The sequence below is a fragment of the Rutidosis leptorrhynchoides genome, chromosome 5 (genome assembly GCF_046630445.1).
Source record: "Rutidosis leptorrhynchoides isolate AG116_Rl617_1_P2 chromosome 5, CSIRO_AGI_Rlap_v1, whole genome shotgun sequence".
In the NCBI taxonomy this organism is placed as follows: Eukaryota; Viridiplantae; Streptophyta; class Magnoliopsida; order Asterales; family Asteraceae; genus Rutidosis; species Rutidosis leptorrhynchoides.
Genome location: NC_092337.1, coordinates 14,303,542 through 14,329,184, shown reverse-complemented (window position 1 = coordinate 14,329,184; position 25,643 = coordinate 14,303,542).

The following is a 25,643-nucleotide window of genomic DNA, read 5'->3' as shown; positions in this document are numbered from 1 at the left end:
TTCAACAATAATATTTTTTTACAGTTTTAATTTTACTTTCCCAGATATTAAATCTCACGTAATACTACTCATTTTAGTGTGTGAAATAAATAGACTTTTCATGAATTTTTCTGTCAAAATACTCTTATTTTTTCTAAATTTTCTGAATGAACCGGTCTAGATGAAATTGTTTGGTTGAAGCAGTTTGACTGTGAATGTATTTTTGTATAAAATGGTATGTGAAACCTAGTAAGAACGAGTAAAATTGGCTCAATGCTAATATTTAAATGGACGTCAGAATGGTTTCACTAATTATTTCATGTATTATTTCTATATTTATTTCACTGGTTTCTCGAATTGATTCAATGCTTTCAACAAGAATATTTTTTTCAGTTTTAATTTTACTTTCTCAGATATTAAATCTCGTGTAAAACTACTCATTTTAGTGTGTGAAATAAATAGAATTTTCATGAATTTTTCTATCAAAATACTCTTATTTTTTCTAAATTTTCTGAATGAACCGGTCTAGATGAAATTGTTTGGTTGAAGCGGTTTAAATGTGAATGTGTTTTTGTATAAAATGGGATGTGAAACCTAGTAAGAACGAGTAATATTGGCTCAATGCTAATATTTAAATGGACGTTAGAATGGTTTCACGAATTATTTCATGTATTATTTCTATAATTATTTCACTGGTTTCTCGAATTGATTCAATTCTTTCAACAAGAATATTTTTTTCAGTTTTAATTTTACTTTTCCAGATATTAAATCTCCTGTAAAACTACTCATTTTAGTGTGTGAAATAAATATAATTTTCATGAATTTTTCTGTCAAAATACTCTTATTTTTTCTAAATTTTCTGAATGAACCGGTCTAGATGAAATTGTTTGGTTGAAGCGGTTTAAATGTGAATGTGTTTTTGTATAAAATGGTATGTGAAACCTAGTAACAACGAGTAATATTGGCTCAATGCTAATATTTAAATGGACGTCAGAATGGTTTCACGAATTATTTCATGTTTTATTTCTATAATTATTTCACTGGTTTCTCGAATTAATTCAATGCTTTCAACAAGAATATTTTTTTACGGTTTTAATTTTACTTTCCCAGATATTAAATCTCGTGTAAAACTACTCATTTTAGTGTGTGAAATAAATAGACTTTTCATGAATTTTTCTGTCAAAATACTCTTATTTTTTTTCTAAATTTTCTGAATGAACCGGTCTAGATGAAATTGTTTGGTTGAAGCGGTTTGACTATGAATGTGTTTTTGTATAAAATGGTATGTGAAACCTAGTAAGAACGAGTAAAATTAGCTCAATGCTAATATTTAAATGAAGGTCAGAATGGTTTCACACATTATTTCATGTATTTTTTCAATAATTATTTCACTGGTTTCTCGAATTGATTCAATGCTTTCAAAAAGAATATTTTTTTCAGTTTTAATTTTACTTTCCCAGATATTAAATCTCGCGTAAAACTACTCATTTTAGTGTGTGAAATAAATAGAATTTTCATGAATTTTTCTGTCAAAATACTCTTATTTTTTCTAAATTTTCTGAATGAACCGGTCTAGATTAAATCGTTTGGTTGAAGCGGTTTAAATGTGAATGTGTTTTTTTATAAAATGGTATGTGAAACCTAGTAAGAACGAGTAATATTGGCTCAATGCTAATATTTAAATGGATGTCAGAATGGTTTCACGAATTATTTCATGTATTATTTCTATAATTATTTCACTGGTTTCTCAAATTCATTCAATGCTTTCAACAAGAATAGTTTTTGACAGTTTTAATTTTACTTTCCCAGATATTAAATCTCGCGTAAAACTACTCATTTTAGTATGTGCAATAAATTGACTTTTCATGAATTTTTCTGTCAAAATACTCTTATTTTTTCTAAATTTTCTGAATGAACCGGTCTAGATGAAATTGTTTAGTTGAAGCGGTGTGAATGTGAATGTGTTTTTGTATAAAATGATATATGAAACCTAGTAAGAACGAGTAAAATTGGCTCAATGCTAATATTTAAATGGACGTCAGAATGGTTTCACTAATTATTTCATGTATTATTTCTATAATTATTTCACTGGTTTCTCGAACTGAATCAATGCTTTCAACAAGAATTTTTTTTTACAGTTTTAATTTTACTTTCCCAGATATTAAATCTAGCGTAAAACTACTCATTTTAGTGTGTGAAATAAATAGACTTTTCATGAATTTTTCTATCAAAATACTCTTATTTTTTCTGAATTTTCTGAATGAACCGGTCTAGATGAAATTGTTTGGTTGAAGCGGTTTAAATGTGAATGTGTTTTTGTATAAAATGGTATGTGAAACCTAGTAAGAACGAGTAATATTGGCTCAATGCTAATATTTAAATGGACGTCAGAATGGTTTCACGAATGATTTCATGTATTATTTCTATAATTATTTCACTGGTTTCTCGAATTGATTCAATGCTTTCAACAAGAATAATTTTTTACAGTTTTAATTTTATTTTCCCAGATATTAAATCTCATGTAAAACTACTCATTTTAGTGTGTGAAATAAATAGACTTTTCATGAATTTTTCTGTCAAAATACTCTTATTTTTTCTAAATTTTCTGAATGAACCGGTCTAGATGAAATTGTTTGGTTGAAGCGATTTTTCTGTGAATGTGTTTTTGTATAAAATGGTATGTGAAACCTAGTAAGAACGAGTAAAATTGGCTCAATGTTAATATTTAAAGGGACGTCAGAATGGTTTCTCGAATTATTTCATGTATTATTTCTTTAATTATTTCACTGGCTTCTCAAATTTATTCAATGCTTTCAACAAGAATATTTTTTTATGATTTTAATATTACTTTCCCAGATATTAAATCTCGCGTAAAACTACTCATTTTAGTGTGTGAAATAAATAGACTTTTCATGAATTTTTCTGTCAAAATACTCTTATTTTTTCTAAATTTTCTGAATGAACCGGTCTAGATGAAATTGTTTGTTGAAGCGGTTTAAATGTGAATGTGTTTTTGTATAAAATGTTATGTGAAACCTAGTAAGAACGAGTAATATTGGCTCAATACTAATATTTAAATAGACGTCAGAATGGTTTCACGAATTATTTCATGTATTATTTCTATAATTATTTCACTGGTTTCTAAAATTGATTCAATGCTATCAACAAGAATATTTTTTTCAGTTTTAATTTTACTTTCCCAGATATTAAATCTCGCGTAAAAGTACTCATTTTAGTGTGTGAAATAAATAGACTTTTCATGAATTTTCTGTCAAAATACTCTTATTTTTTTCTAAATTTTCTGAATGAACCGGTCTAGATGAAATTGTTTGGTTGAAGCGGTTTAAATGTGAATGTGTTTTTGTATAAAATGGTATGTGAAACCTAGTAAAAACGAGTACTATTGGCTCAATGCTAATATTTAAATGGACGTCAGAATGGTTTCACGAATTATTTCATGTATTATTTCTATAATTATGTCACTGGTTTCTCAAATTAATTCAATGCTTTCAACAAGAATATTTTTTTACAGTTTTAATTTTACTTTCCCAGATATTAAATCTCGCGTAAAACTACTCATTTTAGTGTGTGAAATAAATAGACTTTTCATGAATTTTTCTGTCAAAATACTCTTATTTTTTCTAAATTTTCTGAATGAACCGGTCTAGATGAAATTGTTTGGTTGAAGCGGTTTGACTGTATATGTATTTTTGTATAAAATGGTATGTGAAACCTAGTAAGAACGAGTAAAATTGGCTCAATACAAATATTTAAATGGACGTCAGAATGGTTTCACGAATTATTTCATGTATTATTTCTATAATTATTTCACTGGTTTCTTGAATTGATTCAATGCTTTCAACAAGAATATTTTTTTCAGTTTTAATTTTACTTTCTCATATATTAAATCTCGTGTAAAACTACTCATTTTAGTGTGTGAAATAAATAGAATTTTCATGAATTTTTCTATCAAAATACTCTTATTTTTTCTAAATTTTCTGAATGAACCGGTCTAGATGAAATTGTTTGGTTGAAGTGGTTTGACTGTAAATGTATTTTTGTATAAAATGGTATGTGAAACCTAGTAAGAACGAGTAAAATTGGCTCAATACAAATATTTAAATGGTCGTCAGAATGGTTTCACGAATTATTTCATGTATTATTTCTATAATTATTTCACTGGTTTCTCGAATTGATTCAATGCTTTCACCAAGAATATTTTTTTCAGTTTTAATTTTACTTTCTTAGATATTAAATCTCGTGTAAAACTACTCATTTTAGTGTGTGAAATAAATAGAATTTTCATGAATTTTTCTATCAAAATACTCTTATTTTTTCTAAATTTTCTGAATGTACCTGTCTAGATGAAATTGTTTGGTTGAAGCGGTTTAAATGTGAATGTGTTTTTGTATAAAATGGTATGTGAAACCTAGTAAGAACGAGTAATATTGGCTCAATGCTAATATTTAAATGGACGTCAGAATGGTTTCACGAATTATTTCATGTATTATTTCTATAATTATTTCACTGGTTTCTCGAATTGATTCAATGCTTTCAACAAGAATATTTTTTTACAGTTTTAATTTTACTTTCCCAGATATTAAATCTCGCGTAAAACTACTCATTTTAGTGTGTGAAATAAATAGACTTTTTATGAATTTTCTGTCAAAATACTCTTATTTTTTTTCTAAATTTTCTGAATGAACCGGTCTAGATGAAATTGTTTGGTTGAAGCGGTTTAAATGTGAATGTGTTTTTGTATAAAATGGTATGTGAAACCTAGTAAGAACGAGTAAAATTGGCTCAATGCTAATATTTAAATGGACGTCAGAATGGTTTCACGAATTATTTCATGTACTATTTCTATAATTATTTCACTGGTTTCTCGAATTGATTCAAATTTTTCAACAAGAATATCTTTTTCAGTTTTAATTTTACTTTCCCATATATTAAATCTCGTGTAAAACTAATCATTTTAGTGTGTGAAATAAATATAATTTTCATGAATTTTTCTGTCAAAATACTCTTATTTTTTCTAAATTTTCTGAATGAACCGGTCTAGATGAAATTGTTTAGTTGAAGCGGTTTAAATGTGAATGTGTTTTTGTATAAAATGGTATGTGAAACCTAGTAAGAACGAGTAATATTGGCTCAATGCTAATATTTAAATGGACGTCAGAATAGTTTCACGAATTATTTCATGTATTATTTCTATAATTATTTCACTGGTTTCTCGAATTGATTCAATGCTTTCAACAAGAATATTTTTTTCAGTTTTAATTTTACTTTCTCAGATATTAAATCTCGTGTAAAACTACTCATTTTAGTGTGTGAAATAAATAGGCTTTTCATGAATTTTTCTGTCAAAATACTCGTATTTTTTCTAAATTTTCTGAATGAACCGGTCTAGATGAAATTGTTTGGTTGAAACGGTTTAAATGTGAATGTGTTTTTGTATAAAATGTTATGTGAAACCTAGTAAGAACGACTAATATTGGCTCAATACTAATATTTAAATGGATGTGAGAATGGTTTCACGAATTATTTCATGTATTATTTCTATAATTATTTCACTGGTTTCTCGGATTGATTCAATGCTTTCAACAAGAATATTTTTTTACAGTTTTAATTTTATTTTCCCAGATATTAAATCTCGCGTAAAACTACTCATTTTAGTGTGTGAAATAAATAGAGTTTTCATGAATTTTTCTTTCAAATACTCTTATTTTTTCTAAATTTTCTGAATGAACCGGTCTAGATGAAATTGTTTGGTTGAAGTGGTTTGACTGTAAATGTATTTTTGTATAAAATGGTATGTGAAACCTAGTAAGAACGAGTAAAATTGGCTCAATACAAATATTTAAATGGACGTCAGAATGGTTTCACGAATTATTTCATGTATTATTTCTATAATTATTTCACTGGTTTCTCGAATTGATTCAATGCTTTCAACAAGAATATTTTGTTCAGTTTTAATTTTACTTTCTCAGATATTAAATCTCGTGTAAAACAACTCATTTTAGTGTGTGAAATAAATAGAATTTTCATGAATTTTTCTATCAAAATACTCTTATTTTTTCTAAATTTTCTGAATGTACCGGTCTAGATGAAATTGTTTGGTTGAAGCGGATTAAATGTGAATGTGTTTTTGTATAAAATGGTATGTGAAACCTAGTAAGAACGAGTAATATTGGCTCAATGCTAATATTTAAATGGATGTCAGAATGGTTTCACGAATTATTTCATGTATTATTTCTATAATTATTTCACTGGTTTCTCGAATTGATTCAATGCTTTCAACAAGAGTATTTTTTTACAGTTTTAATTTTACTTTCCCAGATATTAAATCTCGCGTAAAACTACTCATTTTAGTGTGTGAAATAAATAGACTTTTTATGAATTTTCTGTCAAAATACTCTTATTTTTTTCAAAATTTTCTGAATGAACCGGTCTAGATGAAATTGTTTGGTTGAAGCGGTTTAAATGTGAATGTGTTTTTGTATAAAATGGTATGTGAAACCTAGTAAGAACGAGTAAAATTAGCTCAATGCTAATATTTAAATGGACGTCAGAATGGTTTCACGAATTATTTCATGTATTATTTCTATAATTATTTCACTGGTTTCTCGAATTGATTCAAATCTTTCAACAAGAATATCTTTTTCAGTTTTAATTTTACTTTCCCATATATTAAATCTCGTGTAAAACTAATCATTTTAGTGTGTGAAATAAATATAATTTTCATGAATTTTTCTGTCAAAATACTCTTATTTTTTCTAAATTTTCTGAATGAACCGGTCTAGATGAAATTGTTTGGTTGAAGCGGTTTAAATGTGAATGTGTTTTTGTATAAAATGGTATGTGAAACCTAGTAAGAACGAGTAATATTGGCTCAATGCTAATATTTAAATGGACGTCAGAATAGTTTCACGAATTATTTCATGTATTATTTCTATAATTATTTCACTGGTTTCTCGAATTGATTCAATGCTTTCAATAAGAATATTTTTTTTCAGTTTTAATTTTACTTTCTCAGATATTAAATCTCGTGTAAAACTACTCATTTTAGTGTGTGAAATAAATAGGCTTTTCATGAATTTTTCTGTCAAAATACTCGTATTTTTTCAAAATTTTCTGAATGAACCGGTCTAGATGAAATTGTTTGGTTGAAACGGTTTAAATGTGAATGTGTTTTTGTATAAAATGTTATATGAAACCTAGTAAGAACGACTAATATTGGCTCAATACTAATATTTAAATAGATGTGAGAATGGTTTCACGAATTATTTCATGTATTATTTCTATAATTATTTCACTGGTTTCTCGGATTGATTCAATGCTTTCAACAAGAATATTTTTTTACAGTTTTAATTTTATTTTCCCAGATATTAAATCTCGCGTAAAACTACTCATTTTAGTGTGTGAAATAAATAGAGTTTTCATGAATTTTTCTTTCAAATACTCTTATTTTTTCTAAATTTTCTGAATAAACCGGTCTAGATGAAATTGTTTGGTTGAAGCGGTTTGACTGTAAATGTATTTTTGTATAAAATGGTATGTGAAACCTAGTAAGAACGAGTAAAATTGGCTCAATACAAATATTTAAATGGACGTCAGAATGGTTTCACGAATTATTTCATGTATTATTTCTATAATTATTTCACTGGTTTCTCGAATTGATTCAATGCTTTCAACAAGAATATTTTGTTCAGTTTTAATTTTACTTTCTCAGATATTAAATCTCGTGTAAAACAACTCATTTTAGTGTGTGAAATAAATAGAATTTTCATGAATTTTTCTATCAAAATACTCTTATTTTTTCTAAATTTTCTGAATGTACCGGTCTAGATGAAATTGTTTGGTTGAAGCGGTTTAAATGTGAATGTGTTTTTGTATAAAATGGTATGTGAAACCTAGTAAGAACGAGTAATATTGGCTCAATGCTAATATTTAAATGGATGTCAGAATGGTTTCACGAATTATTTCATGTATTATTTCTATAATTATTTCACTGGTTTCTCGAATTGATTCAATGCTTTCAACAAGAATATTTTTTTACAGTTTTAATTTTACTTTCCCAGATATTAAATCTCGCGTAAAACTACTCATTTTAGTGTGTGAAATAAATAGACTTTTTATGAATTTTCTGTCAAAATACTCTAATTTTTTTCAAAATTTTCTGAATGAACCGGTCTAGATGAAATTGTTTGGTTGAAGCGGTTTAAATGTGAATGTGTTTTTGTATAAAATGGTATGTGAAACGTAGTAAGAACGAGTAAAATTGGCTCAATGCTAATATTTAAATGGACGTCAGAATGGTTTCACGAATTATTTCATGTATTATTTCTATAATTATTTCACTGGTTTCTCGAATTGATTCAAATCTTTCAACAAGAATATCTTTTTCAGTTTTAATTTTACTTTCCCATATATTAAATCTCGTGTAAAACTAATCATTTTAGTGTGTGAAATAAATATAATTTTCATGAATTTTTCTGTCAAAATACTCTTATTTTTTCTAAATTTTCTGAATGAACCGGTCTAGATGAAATTGTTTGGTTGAAGTGGTTTAAATGTGAATGTGTTTTTGTATAAAATGGTATGTGAAACCTAGTAAGAACGAGTAATATTGGCTCAATGCTAATATTTAAATGGACGTCAGAATGGTTTCACGAATTATTTCATGTATTATTTCTATAATTATTTCACTGGTTTCTCGAATTGATTCAATGCTTTCAACAAGAATATTTTTTTACAGTTTTAATTTTACTTTCTCAGATATTAAATTTCGTGTAAAACTACTCATTTTAGTGTGTGAAATAAATAGACTTTTTATGAATTTTCTGTCAAAATACTCTTATTTTTTTCTAAATTTTCTGAATGAACCGGTCTAGATGAAATTGTTTGGTTGAAGCGGTTTAAATGTGAATGTGTTTTTGTATAAAATGGTATGTGAAACCTAGTAAGAACGACTAATATTGGCTCAATACTAATATTTAAATGGATGTGAGAATGGTTTCACGAATTATTTCATGTATTATTTCTATAATTATTTCACTGGTTTCTCGGATTGATTCAATGCTTTCAACAAGAATATTTTTTTACAGTTTTAATTTTATTTTCCCAGATATTAAATCTCGCGTAAAACTACTCATTTTATTGTGTGAAATAAATAGAGTTTTCATGAATTTTTCTTTCAAATACTCTTATTTTTTCTAAATTTTCTGAATGAACCGGTCTAGATGAAATTGTTTGGTTGAAGCGGTTTGACTGTAAATGTATTTTTGTATAAAATGGTATGTGAAACCTAGTAAGAACGAGTAAAATTGGCTCAATACAAATATTTAAATGGACGTCAGAATGGTTTCACGAATTATTTCATGTATTATTTCTATAATTATTTCACTGGTTTCTCGAATTGATTCAATGCTTTCAACAAGAATATTTTGTTCAGTTTTAATTTTACTTTCTCAGATATTAAATCTCGTGTAAAACAACTCATTTTAGTGTGTGAAATAAATAGAATTTTCATGAATTTTTCTATCAAAATACTCTTATTTTTTCTAAATTTTCTGAATGTACCGGTCTAGATGAAATTGTTTGGTTGAAGCGGTTTAAATGTGAATGTGTTTTTGTATAAAATGGTATGTGAAACCTAGTAAGAACGAGTAATATTGGCTCAATGCTAATATTTAAATGGACGTCAGAATGGTTTCACGAATTATTTCATGTATTATTTCTATAATTATTTCACTGGTTTCTCGAATTGATTCAATGCTTTCAACAAGAATATTTTTTTACAGTTTTAATTTTACTTTCCCAGATATTAAATCTCGCGTAAAACTACTCATTTTAGTGTGTGAAATAAATAGACTTTTTATGAATTTTCTGTCAAAATACTCTTATTTTTTTCTAAATTTTCTGAATGAACCGGTCTAGATGAAATTGTTTGGTTGAAGCGGTTTAAATGTGAATGTGTTTTTGTATAAAATGGTATGTGAAACCTAGTAAGAACGAGTAAAATTGGCTCAATGCTAATATTTAAATGGACGTCAGAATGGTTTCACGAATTATTTCATGTATTATTTCTATAATTATTTCACTGGTTTCTCGAATTGATTCAAATCTTTCAACAAGAATATCTTTTTCAGTTTTAATTTTACTTTCCCAGATATTAAATCTCGTGTAAAACTCATCATTTTAGTGTGTGAAATAAGTATAATTTTCATTAATTTTTCTGTCAAAATACTCTTATTTTTTCTAAATTTTCTGAATGAACCGGTCTAGATGAAATTGTTTGGTTGAAGCGGTTTAAATGTGAATGTGTTTTTGTATAAAATGGTCTGTGAAACCTAGTAAGAACGAGTAATATTGGCTCAATGCTAATATTTAAATGGACGTCAGAATGGTTTCACGAATTATTTCATGTATTATTTCTATAATTATTTCACTGGTTTCTCGAATTGATTCAATGCTTTCAACAAGAATATTTTTTTCAGTTTTAATTTTACTTTCTCAGATATTAAATCTCGTGTAAAACTACTCATTTTAGTGTGTGAAATAAATAGAATTTTCATGAATTTTTCTGTCAATAAACTCGTATTTTTTCTAAATTTTCTGAATGAACCGGTCTAGATGAAATTGTTTGGTTGAAACGGTTTAAATGTGAATGTGTTTTTGTATAAAATATTATGTGAAACCTAGTAAGAACGACTAATATTGGCTCAATACTAATATTTAAATGGATGTGAGAATGGTTTCACGAATTATTTCATGTATTATTTCTATAATTATTTCACTGGTTTCTCGGATTGATTCAATGCTTTCAACAAGAGTATTTTTTTACAGTTTTAATTTTATTTTCCCAGATATTAAATCTCGCGTAAAACTACTCATTTTAGTGTGTGAAATAAATAGAGTTTTCATGAATTTTTCTTTCAAATACTCTTATTTTTTCTAAATTTTCTGAATGAACCGGTCTAGATGAAATTGTTTGGTTGAAGCGGTTTGACTGTAAATGTATTTTTGTATAAAATGGTATGTGAAACCTAGTAAGAACGAGTAAAATTGGCTCAATACAAATATTTAAATGGACGTCAGAATGGTTTCACGAATTATTTCATGTATTATTTCTATAATTATTTCACTGGTTTCTCGAATTGATTCAATGCTTTCAACAAGAATATTTTGTTCAGTTTTAATTTTACTTTCTCGGATATTAAATCTCATGTAAAACTACTCATTTTAGTGTGTGAAATAAATAGAATTTTCATGAATTTTTCTATCAAAATACTCTTATTTTTTCTAAATTTTCTGAATGTACCGGTCTAGATGACATTGTTTGGTTGAAGTGGTTTAAATGTGAATGTGTTTTTGTATAAAATGGTATGTGAAACCTAGTAAGAACGAGTAATATTGGCTCAATGCTAATATTTAAATGGACGTCAGAATGGTTTCACGAATTATTTCATGTATTATTTCTATAATTATTTCACTGGTTTCTCGAATTGATTCAATGCTTTCAACAAGAATATTTTTTTACAGTTTTAATTTTACTTTCTCAGATATTAAATTTCGTGTAAAACTACTCATTTTAGTGTGTGAAATAAATAGACTTTTTATGAATTTTCTGTCAAAATACTCTTATTTTTTTCTAAATTTTCTGAATGAACCGGTCTAGATGAAATTGTTTGGTTGAAGCGGTTTAAATGTGAATGTGTTTTTGTATAAAATGGTATGTGAAACCTAGTAAGAACGACTAATATTGGCTCAATACTAATATTTAAATGGATGTGAGAATGGTTTCACGAATTATTTCATGTATTATTTCTATAATTATTTCACTGGTTTCTCGGATTGATTCAATGCTTTCAACAAGAATATTTTTTTACAGTTTTAATTTTATTTTCCCAGATATTAAATCTCGCGTAAAACTACTCATTTTATTGTGTGAAATAAATAGAGTTTTCATGAATTTTTCTTTCAAATACTCTTATTTTTTCTAAATTTTCTGAATGAACCGGTCTAGATGAAATTGTTTGGTTGAAGCGGTTTGACTGTAAATGTATTTTTGTATAAAATGGTATGTGAAACCTAGTAAGAACGAGTAAAATTGGCTCAATACAAATATTTAAATGGACGTCAGAATGGTTTCACGAATTATTTCATGTATTATTTCTATAATTATTTCACTGGTTTCTCGAATTGATTCAATGCTTTCAACAAGAATATTTTGTTCAGTTTTAATTTTACTTTCTCAGATATTAAATCTCGTGTAAAACAACTCATTTTAGTGTGTGAAATAAATAGAATTTTCATGAATTTTTCTATCAAAATACTCTTATTTTTTCTAAATTTTCTGAATGTACCGGTCTAGATGAAATTGTTTGGTTGAAGCGGTTTAAATGTGAATGTGTTTTTGTATAAAATGGTATGTGAAACCTAGTAAGAACGAGTAATATTGGCTCAATGATAATATTTAAATGGACGTCAGAATGGTTTCACGAATTATTTCATGTATTATTTCTATAATTATTTCACTGGTTTCTCGAATTGATTCAATGCTTTCAACAAGAATATTTTTTTACAGTTTTAATTTTACTTTCCCAGATATTAAATCTCGCGTAAAACTACTCATTTTAGTGTGTGAAATAAATAGACTTTTTATGAATTTTCTGTCAAAATACTCTTATTTTTTTCTAAATTTTCTGAATGAACCGGTCTAGATGAAATTGTTTGGTTGAAGCGGTTTAAATGTGAATGTGTTTTTGTATAAAATGGTATGTGAAACCTAGTAAGAACGAGTAAAATTGGCTCAATGCTAATATTTAAATGGACGTCAGAATGGTTTCACGAATTATTTCATGTATTATTTCTATAATTATTTCACTGGTTTCTCGAATTGATTCAAATCTTTCAACAAGAATATCTTTTTCAGTTTTAATTTTACTTTCCCAGATATTAAATCTCGTGTAAAACTAATCATTTTAGTGTGTGAAATAAGTATAATTTTCATGAATTTTTCTGTCAAAATACTCTTATTTTTTCTAAATTTTCTGAATGAACCGGTCTAGATGAAATTGTTTGGTTGAAGCGGTTTAAATGTGAATGTGTTTTTGTATAAAATGGTCTGTGAAACCTAGTAAGAACGAGTAATATTGGCTCAATGCTAATATTTAAATGGACGTCAGAATGGTTTCACGAATTATTTCATGTATTATTTCTATAATTATTTCACTGGTTTCTCGAATTGATTCAATGCTTTCAACAAGAATATTTTTTTCAGTTTTAATTTTACTTTCTCAGATATTAAATCTCGTGTAAAACTACTCATTTTAGTGTGTGAAATAAATAGACTTTTCATGAATTTTTCTGTCAAAATACTCGTATTTTTTCTAAATTTTCTGAATGAACCGGTCTAGATGAAATTGTTTGGTTGAAACGGTTTAAATGTGAATGTGTTTTTGTATAAAATATTATGTGAAACCTAGTAAGAACGACTAATATTGGCTCAATACTAATATTTAAATGGATGTGAGAATGGTTTCACGAATTATTTCATGTATTATTTCTATAATTATTTCACTGGTTTCTCGGATTGATTCAATGCTTTCAACAAGAATATTTTTTTACAGTTTTAATTTTATTTTCCCAGATATTAAATCTCGCGTAAAACTACTCATTTTAGTGTGTGAAATAAATAGAGTTTTCATGAATTTTTCTTTCAAATACTCTTATTTTTTCTAAATTTTCTGAATGAACCGGTCTAGATGAAATTGTTTGGTTGAAGCGGTTTGACTGTAAATGTATTTTTGTATAAAATGGTATGTGAAACCTAGTAAGAACGAGTGAAATTGGCTCAATACAAATATTTAAATGGACGTCAGAATGGTTTCACGAATTATTTCATGTATTATTTCTATAATTATTTCACTGGTTTCTCGAATTGATTCAATGCTTTCAACAAGAATATTTTGTTCAGTTTTAATTTTACTTTCTCGGATATTAAATCTCGTGTAAAACTACTCATTTTAGTGTGTGAAATAAATAGAATTTTCATGAATTTTTCTATCAAAATACTCTTATTTTTTCTAAATTTTCTGAATGTACCGGTCTAGATGAAATTGTTTGGTTGAAGTGGTTTAAATGTGAATGTGTTTTTGTATAAAATGGTATGTGAAACCTAGTAAGAACGAGTAATATTGGCTCAATGATAATATTTAAATGGACGTCAGAATGGTTTCACGAATTATTTCATGTATTATTTCTATAATTATTTCACTGGTTTCTCGAATTGAATCAATGCTTTCAACAAGAATATTTTTTTACAGTTTTAATTTTACTTTCCCAGATATTAAATCTCGCGTAAAACTACTCATTTTAGTGTGTGAAATAAATAGACTTTTTATGAATTTTCTGTCAAAATACTCTTATTTTTTTCTAAATTTTCTGAATGAACCGGTCTAGATGAAATTGTTTGGTTGAAGCGGTTTAAATGTGAATGTGTTTTTGTATAAAATGGTATGTGAAACCTAGTAAGAACGAGTAAAATTGGCTCAATGCTAATATTTAAATGGACGTCAGAATGGTTTCACGAATTATTTCATGTATTATTTCTATAATTATTTCCCTGGTTTCTCGAATTGATTCAAATCTTTCAACAAGAATATCTTTTTCAGTTTTAATTTTACTTTCCCAGATATTAAATCTCGTGTAAAACTAATCATTTTAGTGTGTGAAATAAATATAATTTTCATGAATTTTTCTGTCAAAATACTCTTATTTTTTCTAAATTTTCTGAATGAACCGGTCTAGATGAAATTGTTTGATTGAAGCGGTTTAAATGTGAATGTGTTTTTGTATAAAATGGTATGTGAAACCTAGTAAGAATGAGTAATATTGGCTCAATGCTAATATTTAAATGGACGTCAGAATGGTTTCACGAATTATTTCATGTATTATTTCTATAATTATTTCACTGGTTTCTCGAATTGATTCAATGCTTTCAACAAGAATATTTTTTTCAGTTTTAATTTTACTTTCGCAGATATTAAATCTCGTGTAAAACTACTCATTTTAGTGTGTGAAATAAATAGACTTTTCATGAATTTTTCTGTCAAAATACTCGTATTTTTTCTAAATTTTCTGAATGAACCGGTCTAGATGAAATTGTTTGGTTGAAACGGTTTAAATGTGAATGTGTTTTTGTATAAAATGTTATGTGAAACCTAGTAAGAACGACTAATATTGGCTCAATACTAATATTTAAATGGATGTGAGAATGGTTTCACGAATTATTTCATGTATTATTTCTATAATTATTTCACTGGTTTCTCGGATTGATTCAATGCTTTCAACAAGAATATTTTTTTACAGTTTTATTTTTATTTTCCCAGATATTAAATCTCGCGTAAAACTACTCATTTTAGTGTGTGAAATAAATAGAGTTTTCATGAATTTTTCTTTCAAATATTCTTATTTTTTCTAAATTTTCTGAATGAACCGGTCTAGATGAAATTGTTTGGTTGAAGCGGTTTGACTGTAAATGTATTTTTGTATAAAATGGTATGTGAAACCTAGTAAGAACGAGTAAAATTGGTTCAATACAAATATTTAAATGGACGTCAGAATGGTTTCACGAATTATTTCATGTATTATTTCTATAATTATTTCACTGGTTTCTCGAATTGATTCAATGCTTTCAACAAGAATATTTTGTTCAGTTTTAATTTTACTTTCTCATATATTAAATCTCGTGTAAAACTACTCATTTTAGTGTGTGAAATAAATAGAATTTTCATGAATTTTTCTATCAAAATACTCTTATTTTTTCTAAATTTTCTGAATGTACCGGTCTAGATGAAATTGTTTGGTTGAAGCGGTTTAAATGTGAATGTGTTTTTGTATAAAATGGTATGTGAAACCTAGTAAGAACGGGTAATATTGGCTCAATGCTAATATTTAAATGGACGTCAGAATGGTTTCACGAATTATTTCATGTATTATTTCTATAATTATTTCACTGGTTTCTCGAATTGATTCAATGCTTTCAACAAGAATATTTTTTTACAGTTTTAATTTTACTTTCCCAGATATTAAATCTCGCGTAAAACTACTCATTTTAGTGTGTGAAATAAATAGACTTTTTATGAATTTTCTGTCAAAATACTCTTATTTTTTTCTAAATTTTCTGAATGAACCGGTCTAGATGAAATTGTTTGGTTGAAGCGGTTTAAATGTGAATGTGTTTTTTTATAAAATGGTATGTGAAACCTAGTAAGAACGAGTAAAATTGGCTCAATGCTAATATTTAAATGGACGTCAGAATGGTTTCACGAATTATTTCATGTATTATTTCTATAATTATTTCACTGGTTTCTCGAATTGATTCAAATCTTTCAACAAGAATATCTTTTTCAGTTTTAATTTTACTTTCCCAGATATTAAATATCGTGTAAAACTAATCATTTTAGTGTGTGAAATAAATATAATTTTCATGAATTTTTCTGTCAAAATACTCTTATTTTTTCTAAATTTTCTGAATGAACCGGTCTAGATGAAATTGTTTGGTTGAAACGGTTTAAATGTGAATGTGTTTTTTGTATAAAATGTTATGTGAAACCTAGTAAGAACGACTAATATTGGCTCAATACTAATATTTAAATGGATGTGAGAATGGTTTCACGAATTATTTCATGTATTATTTCTATAATTATTTCACTGGTTTCTCGGATTGATTCAATGCTTTCAACAAGAATATTTTTTTAAAGTTTTAATTTTATTTTCCCAGATATTAAATCTCGCGTAAAACTAATCATTTTAGTGTGTGAAATAAATAGAGTTTTCATGAATTTTTCTTTCAAATACTCTTATTTTTTCTAAATTTTCTGAATGAACCGGTCTAGATGAAATTGTTTGGTTGAAGCGGTTTAAATGTGAATGTGTTTTTGTATAAAATGGTATGTGAAACCTAGTAAGAACGAGTAATATTGGCTCAATGCTAATAATTAAATGGACGTCAGAATGGTTTCACGAATTATTTCATATATTATTTCTATAATTATTTCACTGGTTTCTCGAATTGATTCAATGCTTTCAACAAGAATATTTTTTTACAGTTTTAATTTTACTTTCCCAGATATTAAATCTCGCGTAAAACTACTCATTTTAGTGTGTGAAATAAATAAACTTTTCATGAATTTTCTGTCAAAATACTCTTATTTTTTTCTAAATTTTCTGAATGAACCGGTCTAGATGAAATTGTTTGGTTGAAGCGGTTTAAATGTGAATGTGTTTTTGTATAAAATGGTATGTGAAACCTAGTAAGAACAAGTTAAATTGGCTCAATGCTAATATTTAAATGGACGTCAGAATGGTTTCACGAATTATTTCATGTATTATTTCTATAATTATTTCACTGGTTTCTCGAATTGACTCAATGCTTTCAACAAGAATATTTTTTTTACGAATTTAATTTTACTTTCCTAGATATTAAATCTCGCGTAAAACTACTCATTTTAGTGTGTGAAATAAATAGACTTTTCATGAATTTTTCTGTCAAAATACTCTTATTTTTTTTAAATTTTCTGAATGAACTGGTCTAGATGAAATTGTTTGGTTGAAGCGGTTTAAATGTGAATGTGTTTTTGTATAAAATGTTATGTGAAACCTAGTAAGAACGAGTAATATTGGCTCAATACTAATATTTAAATGGACGTCAGAATGGTTTCACGAATTATTTAATGTATTATTTCTATAATTATTTCACTGGTTTCTAGAATTGATTCAATGCTTTCAACGAGAATATTTTTTTCAGTTTTAATTTTACTTTCCCAGATATTAAATCTCGCGTAAAAGTACTCATTTTAGTGTGTGAAATAAATAGAATTTTCATGAATTTTCTGTCAAAATACTCTTATTTTTTTCTAAATTTTCTGAATGAACCGGTCTAGATGAAATTGTTTGGTTGAAGCAGTTTAAATGTGAATGTGTTTTTGTATAAAATGGTATGTGAAACCTAGTAAGAACGAGTAATATTGGTTCAATGCTAATATTTAAATGGACGTCAGAATGGTTTCACGAATTATTTCATGTATTATTTCTATAATTATTTCACTGGTTTCTCGAATTAATTCAATGCTTTCAACAAGAATATTTTTTTTTTAGTTTTAATTTTACTTTCCCAGATATTAAATCTCGCGTAAAACTACTCATTTTAGTGTCTGAAATAAATAGACTTTTCATGAATTTTTCTGTCAAAATACTCTTATTTTTTCTAATTTTTCTGAATGAACCGGTCTAGATGAAATTGTTTGGTTGAAGCGGTTTGACTGTGAATGTATTTTTGTATAAAATGGTATGTGAAACCTAGTAAGAACGAGTAGAATTGGCTCAATGCTAATATTTAATTGGACCGCAGAATGGTTTCACGAATTATTTCATGTATTATTTCAATAATTATTTCGCAGGTTTCTCGAGTTGTTTCAATGCTTTCAACAAGAATATTTTTTTCAGTTTTAATTTTACTTTCTCAGATATTAAATCTCGTGTAAAACTACTCATTTTAGTGTGTGAAATAAATAGAATTTTCATGAATTTTTCTATCAAAATACTCTTATTTTTTCTAAATTTTCTGAATGAACCGCTCTAGATGAAATTGTTTGGTTGAAGCGATTTAAATGTGAATGTGTTTTTGTATAAAATGGTATGTGAAACCTAGTAAGAACGAGTAATATTGGCTCAATGCTAATATTTAAATGTACGTCAGAATGGTTTCACGAATTATTTCATGTATTATTTCTATAATTATTTCACTGGTTTCTCGAATTGATTCAATGCTTTCAACAAGAATATTTTTTTACAGTTTTAATTTTACTTTCCCAGATATTAAATCTCGTGTAAAACTACTCATTTTAGTGTGTGAAATAAATAGACTTTTCATGAATTTTCTGTCAAAATACTCTTATTTTTTTCTAAATTTTCTGAATGAACCGGTCTAGATGAAATTATTTGGTTGAAGCGGTTTAAATGTGAATGTGTTTTTGTATAAAATGGTATGTGAAACCTAGTAAGAACGAGTAAAATTGGCTCAATGCTAATATTTAAATGGACGTCAGAATGGTTTCACGAATTATTTCATGTATTATTTCTATAATTATTTTACTGGTTTCTCGAATTGATTCAATGCTTTCAACAAGAATATTTTTTTCAGTTTTAATTTTACTTTCCCAGATATTAAATCTCGTGTAAAACTACTCATTTTAGTGTGTGAAATAAATATAATTTTCATGAATTTTTCTGTCAGAATACTCTTATTTTTTCTAAATTTTCTGAATGAACCGGTCTAGATGAAATTGTTTGGTTGAAGCGGTTTAAATGTGAATGTGTTTTTGTATAAAATGGTATGTGAAACCTAGTAAGAACGAGTAATATTGGCTCAATGCTAATATTTAAATGGACGTCAGAATGGTTTCACGAATTATTTCATGTATTATTTCACTGGTTTCTCGAATTGATTCAATGCTTTCAACAAGAATATTTTTTTCAGTTTTAATTTTACTTTCTCATATATTAAATCTCGTGTAAAACTACTCATTTTAGTGTGTGAAATAAATAGACTTTTCATGAATTTTTCTGTCAAAATACTCTTATTTTTTCTAAATTTTCTGAATGAACCGGTCTAGATGAAATTGTTTGGTTGAAGCGGTTTAAATGTGAATGTGTTTTTGTATAAAATGGTATGTGAAACCTAGTAAGAACGAGTAAAATTGGCTCAATGCTAATATTTAAATGGACGTCAGAATGGTTTCACGAATTATTTCATGTATTATTTCTATAATTATTTCACTGGTTTCTCGAATTGACTCAATGCTTTCAACAAGAATATTTTTTTACGATTTTAATTTTACTTTCCCAGATATTAAATCTCGTGTAAAACTACTCATTTTAGTGTGTGAAATAAATATAACTTTCATGAATTTTTCTGTCAGAATACTCTTATTTTTTCTAAATTTTCTGAATGAACCGGTCTAGATGAAATTGTTTGGTTGAAGCGGTTTAAATGTGAATGTGTTTTTGTATAAAATGGTATGTGAAACCTAGTAAGAACGAGTAATATTGGCTCAATGCTAATATTTAAATGGACGTCAGAATGGTTTCACGAATTATTTCATGTATTATTTCTATAATTATTTCACTGGTTTCTCGAATTGATTCAATGCTTTCAACAAGAATATTTTTTTCAGTTTTAATTTTACTTTCTCATATATTAAATCTCGTGTAAAACTACTCATTTTAGTGTGTGAAATAAATAGACTTTTCATTAATTTTTCTGTCAAAATACTCTTATTTTTTCTAAATTTTCTGAATGAACCGGTCTAGATGAAATTGTTTGGTTGAAGCGGTTTAAATGTGAATGTGTTTTTGTATAAAATGGTATGTGAAACCTAGTAAGAACGAGTAAAATTGGCTCAATGCTAATATTTAAATGGACGTCAGAATGGTTTCACGAATTATTTCATGTATTATTTCTATAATTATTTCACTGGTTTCTCGAATTGATTCAATGCTTTCAACAATAATATTTTTTCAGTTTTAATTTTACTTTCTCATATATTAAATCTCGTGTAAAACTACTCATTTTAGTCTGTGAAATAAATAGACTTTTCATGAATTTTTCTGTCAAAATACTCTTATTTTTTCTAAATTTTCTGAATGAACCGGTCTAGATGAAATTGTTTGGTTGAAGCGGTTTAAATGTGAATGTGTTTTTGTATAAAATGGTATGTGAAACCTAGTAAGAACGAGTAAAATTGGCTCAATGCTAATATTTAAATGGACGTCAGAATGGTTTCACGAATTATTTCATGTATTATTTCTATAATTATTTCACTGGTTTCTCGAATTGACTCAATGCTTTCAACAAGAATATTTTTTTACGATTTTAATTTTACTTTCCCAGATATTAAATCTCGTGTAAAATTACTCATTTTAGTGTGTGAAATAAATATAACTTTCATGAATTTTTCTGTCAGAATACTCTTATTTTTTCTAAATTTTCTGAATGAACCGGTCTAGATGAAATTGTTTGGTTGAAGCGGTTTAAATGTGAATGTGTTTTTGTATAAAATGGTATGTGAAACCTAGTAAGAACGAGTAATATTGGCTCAATGCTAATATTTAAATGGACGTCAGAATGGTTTCACGAATTATTTCATGTATTATTTCTATAATTATTTCACTGGTTTCTCGAATTGATTCAATGCTTTCAACAAGAATATTTTTTTCAGTTTTAATTTTACTTTCTCATATATTAAATCTCGTGTAAAACTACTCATTTTAGTGTGTGAAATAAATAGACTTTTCATGAATTTTTCTGTCAAAATACTCTTATTTTTTCTAAATTTTCTGAATGAACCGGTCTAGATGAAATTGTTTGGTTGAAGCGGTTTAAATGTGAATGTGTTTTTGTATAAAATGGTATGTGAAACCTAGTAAGAACGAGTAAAATTGGCTCAATGCTAATATTTAAATGGACGTCAGAATGGTTTCACGAATTATTTCATGTATTATTTCTATAATTATTTCACTGGTTTCTCGAATTGACTCAATGCTTTCAACAAGAATATTTTTTTACGATTTTAATTTTACTTTCCCAGATATTAAATCTCGTGTAAAACTACTCATTTTAGTGTGTGAAATAAATATAACTTTCATGAATTTTTCTGTCAGAATACTCTTATTTTTTCTAAATTTTCTGAATGAACCGGTTTAGATGAAATTGTTTGGTTGAAGCGGTTTAAATGTGAATGTGTTTTTGTATAAAATGGTATGTGAAACCTAGTAAGAACGAGTAATATTGGCTCAATGCTAATATTTAAATGGACGTCAGAATGGTTTCACGAATTATTTCATGTATTATTTCTATAATTATTTCACTGGTTTCTCGAATTGATTCAATGCTTTCAACAAGAATATTTTTTTCAGTTTTAATTTTACTTTCTCATATATTAAATCTCGTGTAAAACTACTCATTTTAGTGTGTGAAATAAATAGACTTTTCATGAATTTTTCTGTCAAAATACTCTTATTTTTTCTAAATTTTCTGAATGAACCGGTCTAGATGAAATTGTTTGGTTGAAGCGGTTTAAATGTGAATGTGTTTTTGTATAAAATGGTATGTGAAACCTAGTAAGAACGAGTAAAATTGGCTCAATGCTAATATTTAAATGGACGTCAGAATGGTTTCACGAATTATTTCATGTATTATTTCTATAATTATTTCACTGGTTTCTCGAATTGACTCAATGCTTTCAACAAGAATATTTTTTTACGATTTTAATTTTACTTTCCCAGATATTAAATCTCGTGTAAAACTACTTATTTTAGTGTATGAAATAAATAGACTTTTCATGAATTTTTCTGTCAAAATACTCTTATTTTTTCTAAATTTTCTGAATGAACAGGTCTAGATGAAATTGTTTGGTTGAAGCGGTTTAAATGTGAATGTGTTTTTGTATAAAATGGTATGTGAAACCTAGTAAGAACGAGTAATATTGGCTGAATGCTAATATTTAAATGTGTAGTGACCCGAACTTTTCATGTTTATATATATTAATTGAGATTGATATTTACATGATTAAATGTTTCCAACATGTTAAGCAATCAAACTTGTTAAGACGTGATTAATTGAAATATGTTTCATATAGACAATTGACCACCCAAGTTGACTGGTGATTCACGAACGTTAAAACTTGTAAAAACTATATGATGACATATATATGGATATATATATAGTTAACATGATACTATGATAAGTAAACATATCATAAAGTATATTAACAATGAACTACATATGTAAAAACAAGACTACTAACTTAATGATTTTTAAACGAGACATATATGTAACGATTATCGTTGTAAAGACATTTAATGTATATATATATCATATTAAGAGATATTCATACATGATAATATCATGATAATTTAATAATTTAAAATCTCATTTGATATTATAAACATTGGGTTAACAACATTTAACAAGATCGTTAACCTAAAGGTTTCAAAACAACACTTACATGTAACGACTAACGATGACTTAACGACTCAGTTAAAATGTATATACATGTAGTGTTTTAATATGTATTTATACACTTTTGAAAGACTTCAATACACTTATCAAAATACTTCTACTAAACAAAAATGCTTACAATTACATCCTCGTTCAGTTTCATCAACAATTCTACTCGTATGCACCCGTATTCGTACTCGTACAATACACAGCTTTTAGATGTATGTACTATTGGTATATACACTCCAATGATCAGCTCTTAGCAGCCCATGTGAGTCACCTAACACATGTGGGAACCATCATTTGGCAACTAGCATGAAATATCTCATAAAATTACAAAAATATGAGTAATCATTCATGACTTATTTACATGAAAACAAAATTACATATCCTTTATATCTAATCCATACACCAACGACCAAAAACACCTACAAGCACTTTCATTCTTCAATTTTCTTCATCTAATTGATCTCTCTCAAGTTCTATCTTCAAGTTCTAAGTGTTCTTCATATATTCTACAAGTTCTAGTTACATAAAATCAAGAATACTTTCAAGTTTGCTAGCTCACTTTCAATCTTGTAAGGTGATCATCCAACCTCAAGAAATCTTTGTTTCTTACAGTAGGTTATCATTCTAATACAAGGTAATAATCATATTCAAACTTTGGTTCAATTTCTATAACTATAACAATCTTATTTCAAGTGATGATCTTACTTGAACTTGTTTTCGTGTCATGATTCTGCTTCAAGAACTTCAAGCCATCCAAGGATCCGTTGAAGCTAGATACATTTTTCTCTTTTACAATAGGTTTATCCAAGGAACTTAAGGTAGTAATGATGTTCATAACATGATTCGATTCATAGATATAAAGCTATCTTATTCGAAGGTTTAAACTTGTAATCACTAGAACATAGTTTAGTTAATTCTAAACTTGTTTGCAAACAAAAGTTAATCCTTTTAACTTGACTTTTAAAATCAACTAAACACATGTTCTATATCTATATGATATGCTAACTTAATGATTTAAAACCTGGAAACACGAAAAACACCGTAAAATCGGATTTACGCCGTCGTAGTAACACCGCGGGCTGTTTTGGGTTAGTTAATAAAAAAATATGATAAACTTTGATTTAAAAGTTGTTATTCTTAGAAAATGATTTTTATTATGAACATGAAACTATATCCAAAAATTATGGTTAAACTCAAAGTGGAAGTATGTTTTCTAAAATGGTCATCTAGACGTCGTTCTTTCGACTGAAATGAATACCTTTACAATAATGACTTGTAACTTATTTTTCCTACAATAAACCTATACTTTTTCTGTTTAGATTCATAAAATAGAGTTCAATATGAAACCATAGCAATTTGATTCACTCAAAACCGATTTAAAATGAAGAAGTTATGGGTAAAACAAGATTGAATAATTTTTTTCATTTTAGCTACGTGAAAATTGGTAACAAATCTATTCCAACCATAGACACGTATACAATGTTTCGACCTATCATGTCGACACATCTATATATATTTCGGAACAACCATAGACACTCTATATGTGAATGTTGGAGTTAGCTATACAGGGTTGAGGTTGATTCCAAAATATATATAGTTTGAGTTATGATCAATACTGAGATACGTATACACTGGGTCGTGGATTGATTCAAGATAATATTTATTGATTTATTTCTGTACATCTAACTGTGGACAACTAGTTGTAGGTTACTAACGAGGACAGCTGACTTAATAAACTTAAAACATCAAAATATATTAAAAGTGTTGTAAATATATTTTGAACATACTTTGATATATATGTATATATTGTTATAGGTTCGTGAATCAACCAGTGGCCAAGTCTTACTTCCCGACGAAGTAAAAATATGTGAAAGTGAGTTATAGTCCCACTTTTAAAATATAATATTTTTGGGATGAGAATACATGCAGGTTTTATAAATGATTTACAAAATAGACACAAGTACGTGAAACTACATTCTATGGTTGAATTATCGAAATCGAATATGCCCCTTTTTATTAAGTCTGGTAATCTAAGAATTAGGGAACAGACACCCTAATTGACGCGAATCCTAAAGATAGATCTATTGGGCCTAACAAACCCCATCTAAAGTACCGGATGCTTTAGTACTTCGAAATTTATATCATATCCGAAGGGTGTCCCGAAATGATGGGGATATTCTTATATATGTATCTTGTTAATGTCGGTTACCAGGTGTTCACCATATGAATGATTTTTATCTCTATGTATGGGATGTGTATTGAAATATGAAATCTTGTGGTCTATTATTATGATTTGATATATATAGGTTAAACCTATAACTCACCAACATTTTTGTTGACGTTTTAAGCATGTTTATTCTCAGGTGATTATTAAGAGCTTCCGCTGTCGCATACTTAAATAAGGACGAGATTTGGAGTCCATGCTTGTATGATATTGTGTAAAAACTGCATTCAAGAAACTTATTTTGTTGTAACATATTTGTATTGTAAACCATTATGTACTGGTCGTGTGTAAACAGGATATTTTAGATTATCATTATTTGATAATCTACGTAAAGCTTTTTAAACCTTTATTGATGAAATAAAG